This window comes from Oncorhynchus tshawytscha, linkage group LG08 (assembly GCF_018296145.1).
Source record: "Oncorhynchus tshawytscha isolate Ot180627B linkage group LG08, Otsh_v2.0, whole genome shotgun sequence".
In the NCBI taxonomy this organism is placed as follows: domain Eukaryota; kingdom Metazoa; phylum Chordata; class Actinopteri; order Salmoniformes; family Salmonidae; genus Oncorhynchus; species Oncorhynchus tshawytscha.
The window spans coordinates 90111205-90124232 of NC_056436.1; positions in this window are offsets into that span (position 1 = coordinate 90111205).

Genomic DNA, 13028 nt, shown 5'->3' on the forward strand with positions numbered 1-13028 from the left:
CTCTCTCTCCCTCAGAACAGTTGAAACTGAAGCAGCAGCACGGCCAGGTGGACTGGGGACAGCAAGTAGTCATCATGCCAGTAGTCCTAAGGCATGGTCCTAGGGCTCAGGTCCTCCGAGAGAGAGAAAGAAAGAGAGAAAGAGAGAATTAGAGAGAGCATACTTAAATTCACACAGGACACCGGATAAGACAGGAGAAATACTCCAGATATAACAGACTGACCCTAGCCCCCGACACACAAAGTGGCTAGTGATATATTTAAATCATGGGAATCGATGGGAAATGATGTAAATATATCACTAGCCACTTTAAACAATGCTACCTTATATAATGTTACTTACCCTACATTGTTCATCTCATATGCATACGTTGATACTGTACTCTATATCATCGACTGCATCCTTATGTAATACATGTATCACTAGCCACTTTAACTATGCCACTTGGTTTACATACTTATCTCATATGTATATACTGTACTCGATATCTGGAGGCTGAGCCAGGAGGGGTCAGGAGACACTGTGGCCCCATCCAACGATAGCCCCGGACAGGGCCAAACAGGCAGGATATAACCCCACCCACTTTGCCAAAGCACAGCCCCCACACCACTAGAGGGATATCTTCAACCACCAACTTACCATCCTGAGACAAGGCCGAGTATAGCCCACAAAGATCTCCAGTAAGCCAGTGACTCAGCCCCTGTAATAGGGTTAGAGGCAGAGAATCCCAGTGGAGAGAGGGGATCCGGCCAGGCAGAGACAGCAAGGGCGGTTCGTTGCTCCAGTGCCTTTCCATTCACCTTCACACTCATGGGCCAGAGTACACTATATCATATGACCCACTGAAGAGATGAGTCTTCAATAAAGACTTAAAGTTTGAGACCTTGGATAAGTCTCACATGGATAAGCAGACCATTCCACAAAAATTGAGCTCTGTAGGAGAAAGCCCTGCCTCCAGCTGTTTGCTTAGAAAATCTAGGGACGGTAAGGAGGCCTGCATCTTGTGACTGTAGCGTACATGTAGGTATGTACGGCAGGACCAAATCAGAAAGATAGGTAGGAGCAAGCTTTGTAGGTTAGCAGTAAAACCTTGAAATCAGCCCGAGCCTTAACAGGAAGCCAGTGTAGAGAGCACTGGAGTAATATGATCAATGTTTTTGTTCTAGTCAGGATTATAGCAGCCGTATTTAGCATCTTGACTCGAACCCCAAACAATAAGACTGTTGTGATGTCATTATTCTGTCTTAACCGTTAATATTTGCACCTTTTCATTATATTATAACGTCATTATTAGGTCATCAATATTTGCACCTTTTCTAACTCCCCTCCATGTCACCTGTTCTCCCTGCCCTGTCAGTATCCTCATGCTCTCTCTCTGCCCTGTCGCCATCCTCATGCTCTCTCTCTGCCCTGTCTGTATCCTCATGCTCTCTCTCTGCCCTGTCTGCATCCTCATGCTCTCTCTCTGCCCTGTCTGCATCCTCATGCTCTCTCTCTCTGCCCTGTCTGTATCCTCATGCTCTCTCTCTCATCATGCTCTCTCTCTCTGCCCTGTCGCCATCCTCATGCTCTCTCTCTCTGCCCTGTCTGCATCCTCATGCTCTCTCTCCCTGCCCTGTCGCCATCCTCATGCTCTCTCTCTGCCCTGTCAGTATCCTCATGCTCTCTGTCTGCCCTGTCTGCATCCTCATGCTCTCTCTCCCTGCCCTGTCGCCATCCTCATGCTCTCTCTCTGCCCTGCCTGTCTCCTGTCATCCTCATGCTCTCTCTCCCTGCCCTGTCAGTATCCTCATGCTCTCTCTCTCTCTCTGCCCTGTCTGTATCCTCATGCTCTCTCTCTCTCTGCCCTGTCTGTATCCTCATGCTCTCTCTCCCTGCCCTGTCGCCATCCTCATGCTCTCTCTCTCTGCCCTGTCAGTATCCTCATGCTCTCTCTCTCTCTCTGCCCTGTCAGTCGGCATCCTCATGCTCTCTCTCTCTGCCCTGTCTGCATCCTCATGCTCTCTCTCTGCCCTGCCGCCATCCTCATGCTCTCTCTCTGCCCTGTCTGCATCCTCATGCTCTCTCTCTGCCCTGTCTCATCCTCCTGCTCTCTCTCCTGCCCTGTATCCTCATGCTCTCTCTCCTGCCCTGTCGCCATCCTCATGCTCTCTCTCTGCCCTGTCGCCATGCTCTCTCTCCCTGCCCTGTCGCCATCCTCATGCTCTCTCTCTGCCCTGTCTGCATCCTCATGCTCTCTCTCTCTGCACTGTCTGCATCCTCATGCTCTCTCTCTGCCCTGTTGCCAGTATCCTCATGCTCTCTCTCTGCCCTGTCTGCATCATGCTCTCTCTCTCTGCCCTGTCTATCCTCATGCTCTCTCTCTCTGCCCTGTCTGCATCCTCATGCTCTCTCTCTGCCCTGTCTGCATCCTCATGCTCTCTCTCTCTGCCCTGTCTGCATCCTCATGCTCTCTCTCTGCCCCATCTGCATCCTCATGCTCTCTCTCTCTGCCCTGTCTGCATCCTCATGCTCTCTCTCTCTGCCCTGTCTGCATCCTCATCCTGCCCTGTCTGCATCCTCATGCTCTCTCTCTTTCCCCATCTGCATCCTCATGCTCTCTCTCTCTGCCCTGTCTGCATCCTCATGCTCTCTCTCTCTGCCCTGTCTGCCATCCTCATGCTCTCTCTGCCCTCTGCATCCTCATGCTCTCCTCTCTGCCCTGTCTGCATCCTCATGCTCTCTCTGCCCCTCTGCATCCCATGCTCTCTCTCTCTCTGTCGCCATCCTCATGCTCTCTCTCTCTGCCCTGTCTGCATCCTCATGCTCTCTCTCTCTGCCCTGTCTGCATCCTCATGCTCTCTCTCTCTGCCCTGCATCCTCTGCTCTCTCTCCTGCCCTGTCGCCATCCTCATGCTCTCTCTCCTCTGCCCTGCCATCCTCATGCTCTCTCTCCCTGCCCTGTCGCATCCTCATGCGCCATCCTCTGCTCTCTCTCCCTGCCCTGTCGGCATCCTCATGCTCTCTCTCTCTGCCCTGTCTGCATCCTCATGCTCTCTCTCTCTGCCCTGTCTGCATCCTCATGCTCTCTCTCTCTCTGTCTGCATCCTCTGCTCTCTCTCTCTGCCCTGTCTGCATCCTCATGCTCTCTCTCTCTGCCCTGTCATCCTCATGCTCTCTCTCTCTGCCCTGTCTGCATCCTCATGCTCTCTGCTGTCTGCATCCTCTCTCTCTCTGCCCTGTCTGCATCCTCATGCTCTCTCTCTCTGCCCTGTCTGCATCCTCATGCTCTCTCTCTCTCTCTGCCCTGTCGCCATCCTCTGCTCTCTCTCTCTGCCCTGTCTGCATCCTCATGCTCTCTCTCTCCTGCCCTGTCGCCATCCTCATGCTCTCTCTCTCTGCCCTGTCTGCATCCTCATGCTCTCTCTCTCTCTCTCTGCCCTGTCTGCATCCTCATGCTCTCTCTCCCTGCCCTGTCGCCATCCTCATGCTCTCTCTCTCTGCCCTGTCTGCATCCTCGTCTGCATCCTCATGCTCTCTCTCTCTGCCCTGTCTGCATCCTCATGCTCTCTCTCTCTGCCCCATCTGCATCCTCATGCTCTCTCTCTCTGCCCTGTCTGCATCCTCATGCTCTCTCTCTCTGCCCTGTCTGCATCCTCATGCTCTCTCTCTCTGCCCTGCATCCTCTGCTCTCTCTCCCTCTGCATCCTCATGCTCTCTCTCTGCCCTGCCCATGTCTGCCATCCTCATCCTGCCCTGCCATCCTCATGCTCTCTCTCTCTGCCCTGTCTGCATCCTCATGCTCTCTCTCTCTGCCCTGTCGCCATCCTCCTGCTCTCTCTCCCCGCCCTGTGCATCCTCTGCCCTGTCTGCATCTCTGCTCTCTCTCTGCCCTGTCTGCATCCTCTGCATCCTCCTGCCATCCTCCTGCTCTCTCTCTCTGCCCTGTCTGCATCCTGCCCTGTCTGCATCCTCATGCTCTCTCTCTCTGCCCTGTCTGCATCCTCATGCTCTCTCTCTCTGCCCTGTCTGCATCCTCATCCTCCTGCCATCCTCCTGCTCTCTCTCTCTGCCCTGTCTGCATCCTCCTGCTCTCTCTCTCTGCCCTGTCTGCATCCTCCTGCTCTCTCTCTCTGCCCTGTCCTGCTCTCTCTCTCTGCCCTGCATCCTCCTGCTCTCTCTCTCTGCCCTGTCTGCATCCTCCTCTCTCTCTCTCTCTCTGCCCTGTCTGCATCCTCCTGCTCTCTCTCTCTCTGCCCTGTCCATCCCTGCTCTCTCTCTCTGCCCTGTCTGCATCCTCATGCTCTCTCTCTCTCTCTCTCTCTGCCCTGTCTGCATCCTCCTCTCTCTCTCTCTCTGCCCTGCCATCCCTGTGCCCTGTGCATCCTCCTGCTCTCTCTCTCTCTGCCCTGTCTGCATCCTCATGCTCTCTCTCTCTGCCCTGTCTGCATCCTCATGCTCTCTCTCTCTCTGCCCTGTCTGCATCCTCATGCTCTCTCTCTCTCTCTGCCCTGTCTGCATCCTCTGCTCTCTCTCTCTCTCTCTGCCCTGTCTGCATCCTCATGCTCTCTCTCTCTCTGCCCTGTCTGCATCCTCATGCTCTCTCTCTCTCTCTCTGCCCTGTCTGCATCCTCCTGCTCTCTCTCTCTCTGCCCTGTCTGCATCCTCCTGCTCTCTCTCTCTGCCCTGTCTGCATCCTCATGCTCTCTCTCTCTGCCCTGTCGCCATCCTCATGCTCTCTCTCTCTCTCTCTGCCCTGTCGCCATCCTCCTGCTCTCTCTCTCTGCCCTGTCGCCATCCTCATGCTCTCTCTCTCTCTCCCTGCTTATTCGTAACCAACAACTACAGGTCAGTTGCAATGATTCATTATGATGTCGTAGGGACAACACCAACACGGCCACATCAAATATTGATTGTCCAAACGCTTAAGCGTTCAGCTTATTATAGAGAAGGACACTCAACAAGCACAGCACTTACACAAATGACTGATGATGACTGGCTTTGAGTAAAGAGTTTCTATGTAGGCGGATGAGGGGTGAAAGCCACTGGCTTTGAGTAAAGAGTTTCTATGTAGGTGGATGAGGGGTGACAGCCACTGGCTTTGAGTAAAGAGTTTCTATGTAGGTGGATGAGGGGTGACAGCCACTGGCTTTGAGTAAAGAGTTTCTATGTAGGTGGATGAGGGGTGATAGCCACTGGCTTTGAGTAAAGAGTTTCTATGTAGGTGGATGAGGGGTGACAGCCACTGGCTTTGAGTAAAGAGTTTCTATGTAGGTGGATGAGGGGTGAAAGCCACTGGCTTTGAGTAAAGAGTTTCTATGTAGGTGGATGAGGGGTGATAGCCACTGGCTTTGAGTAAAGAGTTTCTATGTAGGTGGATGAGGGGTGACAGCCACTGGCTTTGAGTAAAGAGTTTCTATGTGGGGGATGACTCAACACTTAATAACGTGTTGCAGTTAGTTTCAGAGTGGCTGGCAAGGAATGTTAGTCCTAATATTTCCAAAACTAAAAGCATTGTATTTGGGACAAATCATTCACTAAACCCTAAACCTCAACTACATCTTGTAATCAATAATGTGAATAATGTGGAAATGGTATTTTGTGTTGTAGATATGTGGTCATGGAGTAGGGGGCTGAGGGCCTGAGGGCACACACTCAGTGTGCTGTGAAATCTGTTGATTTCTATTGTAATGTTTTTCAAATTGGTATAACTGCCTTAATTATGCCGGACCCCAGGAAGAGTAGCTGCTCCCAAATAGTAATACAGTACTCAATGTGGCGTGATTCAGGACATTCTGCTGTGAAACTACGTGGTGTGAGTCAAGACTGAGACATCTCCAGATGAGATCCACCTTGAAGGAAGACAGAGAACTGTCATAAAGCATCGAGGTGACACGCCAGAATAAACTAACCCCAGAAGAAAGAACCTGTTAATTAAACCCTAACTAAACAATGTTTCTGGTGAGAGAGAGCAGGTGTTGGGTGAACAACAGCTCCATTGTCTCGTCTGTAGATCACTTCCTGATAGTGAAACATACTGTACTGTCATCACTCTTTGCAGGTACCAGAATTCCTCACATCCAAATTAGCCTACGTATCAACATGTTTTAGGTTAATGAGAAAGATATCAACAAGGTAAACGCAGTGAGGAAACGGTTGTGAAGGTACCCAGGAGAGGGTTTAGGGGTTGATCTGGGAAATGTCCAACCAGGGCTGATAGAAGACTCCTTTGTAGTGTTTTAGTCTGTCTTTGAGAGGGGTCAAACAGGTTGTCCTACGTGTCATTCCGCGAGGGCAGCTATGCATGGTGTATGTGTGTGTGTTTCTCTTGAAGAGGGCTCAAGGAAGTTAGCCTACCTCTCATAACTTCATTACAGAACTCAATGTGGCGTGATTCAGGACATTCTGCTGTGAAGCCACCTGCTGTGAGTCAAGACTGAGGCATCTAATATTGACAGGTGACTTTTAGTCTATTTTTGCTTCCTTCAGGTGAACAACATCAGGAGGAGCCTGAGAACAACGTAAGCTCTACTTCCTCCTCTGCCTGGAGCATCAAGAATGATGAAGAGTGACAGAGAGTAACAGAAAGTGACGGAGAGTGACAGAAAGTGACGGAGAGTGACAGAAAGTGACAGAGAGTGACAGAGAGTGACGGAGAGTGACGGAGAGTGACAGAGAGTGACGGAGAATGACGGAGAATGACGGAGAGTGACAGAGAGTGACGGAGAGTGACGGAGAGTGACGGAGAATGACGGAGAGTGACGGAGAGTGACGGAGAGTGACGGAGAATGACGGAGAGTGACGGAGAGTAACGGAGAGTGACGGAAAGTGACGGAGAGTGACGGAGAGTGACGGAGAGTGACATAGAGTGACTGAGAGTGACTGAGCGTGACGGAGAGTGACAGAGAGTAACAGAGAGTGACTGATTGTGACTGAGCATGACGGAGAGTGACGGAGAGTGACAGAAAGTGACTGAGAGTGGAGCCAGTAAATACCAACGTGCATCACTGGAGAATCAACTTGATGATCTCCTTTCGAGACTATCCTGCCAATGGGACATTGAATTCTGTAATCTTGTGTTTCACCAACGACACTGATAATATACATTTGGAGGGGTTTTCTGTGCACCGGCAGGACAGAACAGCTACGTCTGGTAAGACGAGGGGTGGGGGTGTGTCTATTTGTCAATAACAGCTGGTGCGCGATGTCTAATATTAAGGAAGTCTCGAGGTATTGCTCGCCTGAGGTAGAGTACCCCATGATAAGTTGTAGACCACACTATCTACCAGGTGAGTTTTCATCTAGATTTTTCATATCCTTTAAATCCTTCCTGTTTGGCCCTGTCCGGGGGTGTCCTCGGATGGGTCCACAGTGTCTCCTGACCCCTCCTGTCTCAGCCTCCAGTATTTATTTAATTAATTTATTAATTTATTTAATTCTCTCCTTCTCTCTCTCGGAGGACCTGAGCCCTAGGACCATGCCCCAGGATTACCTGACATGATGACTCCTTGCTGTCCCCAGTCCACCTGGCTGTGCTGCTGCTCCAGTTTCAACTGTTCTGCCTTCTTATTATTCGAACATGCTGATCATTTATGAACATTTGAACATCTTGGCCATGTTCTGTTATAATCTCCACCCAGCACAGCCAGAAGAGGACTGGCCACCCCACATAGCCTGGTTCCTCTCTAGGTTTCTTCCTAGGTTTTGGCCTTTCTAGGGAGTTTTTCCTAGCCACTGTGCTTCTACACCTGCATTGCTTGCTGTTTGGGGTTTTAGGCTGGGTTTCTGTACAGCACTTTGAGATATCAGCTGATGTACGAAGGGCTATATAAATAAATTTGATTTGATTTGATTTGATCATAACCGTCTTTTTACCACCACAAACCAATGCTGACACTGAGACCCACTCAACTCACTCGAAGCCATAAGCAAACAAGGAAATGCTCATCAAGAATACCTCATTTCTACCAGCATGTCACATGTGCAAGCAGAGGGAAAAAACTCTAGAGCACCTTTACTCCACACACAGAGATGCGTACAAAGCTCTCCCTCACCCTCCATTTGGCAAATCTAACCATAATTCTGTCCTCCTTATTCCTGCTTACAAGCAGCAATGTAAGCAGGGAGTACCGGAGACTCGCTCAATACGGAAGTGGTCAGATGATGCAGAAGCTACGCCATCCAATGGCTTTGAGGAGTATACCACCTCAGTCACCGGCATCATCAACAAGTGCATCGATGACGTCATCCCCACAGTGACCGTACGTACATATCCCAACCAGAAAACATGGATTTCAGCAACATCTGCACCGAGCTAAAGGCTAGAACTGCCGCTTTCAAGGAGCGGGACACTAATCCTGACGCATATAAGACATCCCCCCGCTATGTCCTCAGATGAACCATCAAACAGGCAAGGCGTCAATACAGGGCTAAGATTGAATCCTACTACACCGGCTCTGATGCTCATCGGATGTGGCAGGGCTTGAAAACTATTACTGACTACAAAGGGAAACACAGCCGCGAGCTGCCCAGTGACGTGAGCCAACCAGACGAGCTAAATGTCTTTAATGCACGCTTTGAGGCAAGCAACACTGAAGCAGATATGAGAGCACCAGCTGTTCTGGTACAACAGTGTTATCAAGCTCTCCGTAGCCAATGTGAGCAAGACCTTTAAACAGGTCAACATTCACAAGGCCGCAGAGACACACGGATTACCAGGATGTGTACTCAAAGCATGCACGGACCAACTGGCAAGTGTCTTCACTGACATTTTCAACCTGTCCCTGACCGAGTCTGTAATACCAACATGTTTCAAGTAGACCACCACAGTCCCTGTGCACAAGAACACTAAGGTAACCTGCCTAAATGACAACCGCTCCGTAGCACTCACGTCGGTAGCCATGAAGTGCTTTGAAGTCCTCACATCAACAACATCATTCCAGAAATATTAGACCCACTCTAATTTGCATACCGCCCCAACAGATCCACAGATGATCTCAATCTCAATCACACTCCACACTGGCCTGTCCCACCTGGACAAAAGAAACACCTATGTGAGAATGCTGTTCATTGACTACAGCTCAGCATTCAACACCATAGTGCCAACAAAGATGATCACTAAGCTAAGGACCCGGGGACTAAATAACTCCCTCTGCAACTGGATCCTGGACCTCCTGGCAGGCTGCCCCCAGCCTAAGTTGAACAATAGCCTCTCTCCTCTCTCTCACCTCTCAGATGGAGACATATATCCCAGTTAACCAATAGCCTCTCTCCTCTCTCTCACCTCTCAGATGGAGACATATATCCCAGTTAACCAATAGCCTCTCTCCTCTCTCTCACCTCTCAGATGGAGACATATCCCAGTTAACCAATAGCCTCTCTCTCCTCTCTCTCACCTCTCAGATGGAGACATATATCCCAGTTAACCAATAGCCTCTCTCACTCTCTCTCACCTCTCAGATGGAGACATATCCCAGTTAACCAATAGCCTCTCTCACCTCTCTCTCACCTCTCAGATGGAGACATATCCCAGGTAACCAATAGCCTCTCTCACCTTTCAGATGGAGACATATCCCAGTTAACCAATAGCCTCTCTCTCCTCTCTCTCACCTCTCAGATGGAGACATATCCCAGTTAACCAATAGCCTCTCTCTCACACCTCTCTCTCACCTCTCAGATGGACATATATCCCAGTTAACCAATAGCCTCTCTCCTCTCTCTCACCTCTCAGATGGAGACATATCCCAGTTAACCAATAGCCTCTCTCTCCTCTCTCTCACCTCTCAGATGGAGACATATCCCAGTTAACCAATAGCCTCTCTCTCCTCTCTCTCACCTCTCAGATGGAGACATATCCCAGTTAACCAATAGCCTCTCTCTCCTCTCTCTCACCTCTCAGATGGAGACATATCCCAGTTAACCAATAGCCTCTCTCTCCTCTCTCTCACCTCTCAGATGGAGACATATCCCAGTTAACCAATAGCCTCTCTCACCTCTCTCTCACCTCTCAGTTGGAGACATATCCCAGGTAACCAATAGCCTCTCTCACCTCTCTCTCACCTCTCAGATGGAGACATATCCCAGGTAACCAATAGCCTCTCTCACCTTTCAGATGGAGACATATCCCAGTTAACCAATAGCCTCTCTCTCCTCTCTCTCACCTCTCAGATGGAGACATATCCCAGTTAACCAATAGCCTCTCTCTCTCTCTCACCTCTCAGATGGAGACATATCAGGTCTAGCCTCACCTCTCAGATGGAGATATATCCCAGTTAACCAACAGCCTCTCTCTCCTCTCTCTCACCTCTCAGATGGAGACATATCCCAGTTAACCAATAGCCTCTCTCTCTCACCTCTCAGATGGAGACATATATCCCAGTTAACCAATAGCCTCTCTCTCTCTCTCTCACCTCTCAGATGGAGACATATCCCAGGTAATCAATAGCCTCTCTCACCTTTCAGATGGAGACATATCCCAGTTAACCAATAGCCTCTCTCTCCTCTCTCTCACCTCTCTCTCACCTCTCTCTCACCTCTCAGATGGACATATATCCCAGTTAACCAACAGCCTCTCTCTCACCTCTCTCTCTCCTCTCTCTCTCCTCTCTCTCTCCTCTCTCTCACCTCTCTCTCTCCTCTCTCTCACCTCTCAGGTGGACATATATCCCAGTAAACTACGGCAGTAAAGGAATGTGAGGACTGAATAGAACAATAAGGAAACATTTATGAGTGAATTCAGTTGATTGGGGGAAAAGCCCATGGCCAACAAACATGTTATCTTGTCTGTTGACCAGTCTTTCCACAGGTAGAGCAGAACAGGTAGAGTTGAGCCAATTAAAGACTCTTGTTTGACCAGCCTTAAGTGTCATGACAGATGAACTTCCTTTTAGAGTGAGTGATGTCATGCTTCATCAGTCCTTACTGGCATCATATTTCTCCCTCTATCCTGAGCATCAAGAATGTTTAGTGTCCGTGACAGTAGACAACCATTCAACATATTTCCTTAAACACGTTTCCTGGACAGCATTTCACAGGGACCGGTCATCCTCTCATCACAACTGGCCTACTTATCAAAACATTGTATATACGTTTTATGTGACCACACCAGCCCCAAGATCCTCTCTCATCGCCAATAATTATGTCAATCTTTAATTAAAATCTAGAAGCAATGAAGCATGACAATATGACAGCAAAGTTGATTGGAGGCCCACAGCCTTTAAATAACTCTAGTTATGTGACAAGTTGGCAGGTAGCCTAGTGGTTGGAGATTTGGACTAATAATTGAAATGTTGCCAGATTGAATCCTGGAGCTGACAAGGTAAAAATCTCTCCCTCTACCCCTGAAAAAGGTTGTTGACCCACTGTTCCTAGGCCATCAATGAAAGTAAGAATTTGTTCTTAACTGAATTGCCAAGTTAAAAATAAATAAAGTCTTTACACGGATATGATGTTATTACAGTAAGAACGAATGTGTTCTCTGTGACGTTCCTTATTAAATCAACTTCCTGAATGATGTCACTCTTCACAGGTACTGGTCTTCTTCTCATCACGACTGGCCTACTTATCAAAACATTGTATATATGTGACCACACCAGCCCCAAGAGCCTCTCACGTCGACAACAATTATTTCAATGTTTTTTTTGAGATTCCAGAAGCAATGAATCATGACAATATGACTGCAACGTTGATCAGAGGCCCACGCCCAAAAATAACTGATCTTTTGACAAGTCTTTACACGGATATGATGTTATTACTGTAAGAAAGAATGTGTTCTCCGTGACTTTCCTTGTTAAATCAACTTCCTGAATGATGTCACTCTTCACAGGTTCCGGTCTACCTCCCACCAAGATTAGCCTCCCTGTCAACATGTTTTGGGTGAGTGTTGTGAAGGTACACAGGAAAGGAGGAGAAGATTCATCAGGGTAACACAAAGGACTTGTGTACCAGAGTTGTACTTCCTGTAAAATGAATGACTGACACAGTTGTTGATATCGCTCTTCTTCCTCCATCCGGAGCAACAATAACGCTCTTCAAAATTATTTATGTAGGTTTTACGTGATGATACCATTCCCACGAGCCTCTCTCACCTTTCAGATGGAGACATATCCCAGTTAACCAATAGTCTCTCTCTCCTCTCAGATGGAGACATATCCCAGTTAACCAATAGCCTCTCTCTCCTCTCTCTCACCTCTCAGATGGAGACATATCCCAGTTAACCAATAGCCTCTCTCACCTCTCAGATGGAGACATATCCCAGTTAACCAATAGTCTCTCTCTCCTCTCTCTCACCTCTCAGATGGAGACATATCCCAGTTAACCAATAGTCTCTCTCTCCTCTCTCTCACCTCTCAGATGGAGACATATCCCAGGTAACCAATAGTCTCTCTCTCCTCTCTCTCACCTCTCAGATGGAGACATAACCCAGTTAACCAATAGCCTCCCTCTCCTCTCTCTCACCTCTCAGATGGAGACATATCCCAGTTAACCAATAGCCTCTCTCACCTCTCAGATGGAGACATATCCCAGTTAACCAATAGCCTCTCTCTCCTCTCTCTCACCTCTCAAATTTAGACATATCCCAGTTAACCAATAACCTCTCTAACCTCTCAGATAGAGACATATCCCAGTTAACCAATAGCATCTTTCTCCTCTCTCTCACCTCTCAGATGGAGACATATCCCAGTTAACCAACAGCCTCTCTCACCTCTCAGATGGAGACATATCCCAGTTAACCAATAGTCTCTCTCTCCTTTCTCCCACCTTTCAGATGGAGACATATCCCAGTTAACCAATTAGCCTCTCTCACCTCTCAGATAGAGACATATCCCAGTTAACCTATAGCATCTCTCTCCTCTCTCTCACCTCTCAGATAGAGACATATCCCAGTTAACCAATAGCCTCTCTCTCCTCTCTCTCCCCTCTCAGATGAAGACATATCCCAGTAAACCAATAGCCTCTCTCACCTCTCAGGTGGACATATATCCCAGTTAACCAACAGTCTCTCTCACCTCTCTCTCACCTCTCAGATGGAGACATATCCCAGTTAACCA